Source organism: Cricetulus griseus, chromosome 2, assembly GCF_003668045.3.
Source record: "Cricetulus griseus strain 17A/GY chromosome 2, alternate assembly CriGri-PICRH-1.0, whole genome shotgun sequence".
Classification (NCBI taxonomy): Eukaryota; Metazoa; Chordata; class Mammalia; order Rodentia; family Cricetidae; genus Cricetulus; species Cricetulus griseus.
Genome location: NC_048595.1, coordinates 127,015,117 through 127,017,921, shown reverse-complemented (window position 1 = coordinate 127,017,921; position 2,805 = coordinate 127,015,117). Strand labels below are relative to the sequence as shown.

General features: G+C 41.2%; 1 pseudogene; it reads left to right on the top strand.

Annotated features, from left to right (window-relative positions):
- Positions 1–745: 745 nt before the first annotated feature.
- On the top strand, positions 746–1,988 carry LOC100764909 (annotated as a pseudogene).
- The last annotated feature ends 817 nt before the right edge of the window (positions 1,989–2,805 follow it).

Sequence of the window (2,805 nt, the reverse complement as noted above, 5' to 3'; positions counted from 1 at the left end):
GTTTAGTTCATCTTGTGACAACTATTACCACAATTTACCTTGATTTGTAGATAAAGAACAGAGGGATAACAAGCTGGAAAGCTTGAGTCAAGCAATGCATCAAATGAGCAGGAATGGCATTCAAACCTTGTCTAAATTAAAACTCTCATCCATTTTCACTGGTTTCTGCTGAAGGTCTATCAAAGCCAAGGTAAATGCAAATGCTGGTGACCGTAGTGAAGGAAGAGGAACATTCATAAACAGGAGAAAGTATGTATGGGACCCGTGAAGAACACCCTGTACTGTACCATGAAGGCAAGAAAGGGAAAGGGGCAACAGCAAAAGCGAATGAGACAGAAATTAGAGATGGGACAGCAATAAGAAGTAATTTGGGCCTCAAAATTGAGTGAATCAATTATCCTTCTGTAAGTCTTGAATCGGAAACCTGATTTAAGTGGCAACAGTTTTTCCTCTCCAGTTTCGTTTTTCATGTTAATCATAAATATCTTTCTGTCATTTTTTTGGTACTACATAATATCTTAAACTTAGAGAAATACATAGGAATTTGTCTCTGTTAATGATAAGGTATCCAAAATTCTATACGTGTGCTGGTCTCCTCAGTAGACCAACTGGAGAGGGCAAAGGTACCTTCATAGAAAGATAGAGTTCTGATGCTACAGAGGAATGGCTTTTGGTGTCTGGCCGTGGCCCGCGAGAGGCCAGGGATTTTGCGGCTGGTTGCCGACCTTCTTCTTCTGGAGGAGCCATGGAGCTCAGAGTCACTAGGAACACGAAACATAACACAGAAAACAAGGCCAGCATGGCAGGGGCCAAGCGTGTGCTTGTGGCGATTGCTGCAGCCTCCAAGCCCGGGCTGAGACCAAGAACCGCTCTAGAGGATATTGGTAACCACGTCAGCGAACAGGCATAGGCAAGAGTGCCTCTGAAAAAGCTTCAGCTAAAATTCCACCACCAAAACCTCAGGAGAAGGTTCCTGTGAGTCAGAGGTGGGACTTGCTGAGCCTGATCCTGAACCTGTTATAGACGAAAAGCTTTCTCCTGAACCTGTTTTGGTTGATAATCTGCCTCCAAGCCCAACAGAAACATCTGGATGTGTCCCTGCAGAAGAATACCTGTGTCAGACTTTAGACTTTCTCTGATGTAATTCTTGCCGTGAGTGATGTGGATGCAGATGATGGCTCTGATCCAAACTTCTGTAGTGAATATGTGAAAGACAAATATGCTTATCTCAGACAATTGGAGGAAGAACAGTCAGTTAAACCAAAAAACCTACTGAACCATGGAGTCACTGGAAACACAAGAGCCATTCTAATTGACTGGCTGATACAGGTTCAAATGAAATGTAGGCTGCTGCAAGAGACTATGTACATGACTGTTTCTATTATTGACCGGTTCATGCAGGATAATTATGTGCCCAAGGAGATCCTGCAGCTAGTTGGTGTGACTGCCATGTTTATTGCAAGCAAATATGAAGAAATGTACCCTCCAGAAATAGATGACTTCGCTTTTGTGACTATCAATACTTACACTAAGCACCAAATCAGATGGATAGAAATGAAGATTCTAAGAGTTCTAAACTTCAGTTTGAGTTGCCCTCACCTCTGCACTTCCTCAGTAGAGCCTCTAAGATTGGAGAGATTGACATTGAACAGTATACTTTAGCCAAATATCTCATGAAGTTTACTGTATTGGACTATGACATGGTACACATCGTTACTTCTCAGACTGCAGCTGGAGGTTTTTGCTTAGCACTGAAAATTCTTGACAATGGTGAATGGACACCGACCCTGCATCACTACCTGTCTTATACTGAAGAATCCCTTCTGTCTGTCATGCAGCACTTGGCTAAGAATGTAGTCATGGTGAACTGTGGCCTTACAAAGCACAAGAATAAGTATGCAACATCCAAGTATGCTAAGATCAGCACTCTGGTACAGCTGAATTGTACACTAGTTCAGAATTTGTTCAAGGCCAAGGCAAAAGCATAACTCTAGTGAACCACTACACTATATCTGCAAATGCAATTGGCACCATGTGCCACCTGTACTTAGTACAGAGTGTTACTTGCTCTTCAATAAAGGTTGTTGATGTTTTAATTAAAAAAAAGATAGAGTACTTTTAGTAGGTGAGTTTTCTCATGTAGTTATGAATATACTGTGCCATACTAGTTCATACTCAGATGAATTTTAAAAAATATACAAATTACAAAAGGGAGCCTGGCTTTTAACTCTGTTGAGTTAAACCTACTCAGACTTGTATTTTAACCCAAAATTCAGATATATTCCAAGACTTGCTAATACTTGGAGGCTTAACAAAGACAGGAACAGAGTAGCAGTAACAGCATACCACTTGACACAGATGAATTAGCTCCTTCTTGAGCTTAGTGTTAATATCGTGTGCCAGTAGATTTGATTTCCTACCCCACTCTTATAGCAGAAAATAGAACATTCTTCCAAATGCTAAAGTTCTTACTGTTCAGGTCTTCAATCCAGTTGTAACATCTGATAACATGTTAAAAATGTGCTGGGTAGTAGTAGCACACGCCTTTAATCCTAGCACTTGGGAGGAAGAGGCAGACAGATCTCTGAGTTTGAGGCCAGCCTGGTCTACAGTGTGAGTTCCAGGACAGCCAGGGGTACACAGAGAAAGCGAGTCTCAAAAACAAAACAATGCAATTTTCAGACTTTTTCCTGATTTGTAGAATTAGAGAAATATACACATGTCGACTCAGTACTTTATGCCTTTACAGACTCTGAGTGACTCAGGTGTGTATTAAATCTGAAAGCAACTGGTGTTCTTGCTGTG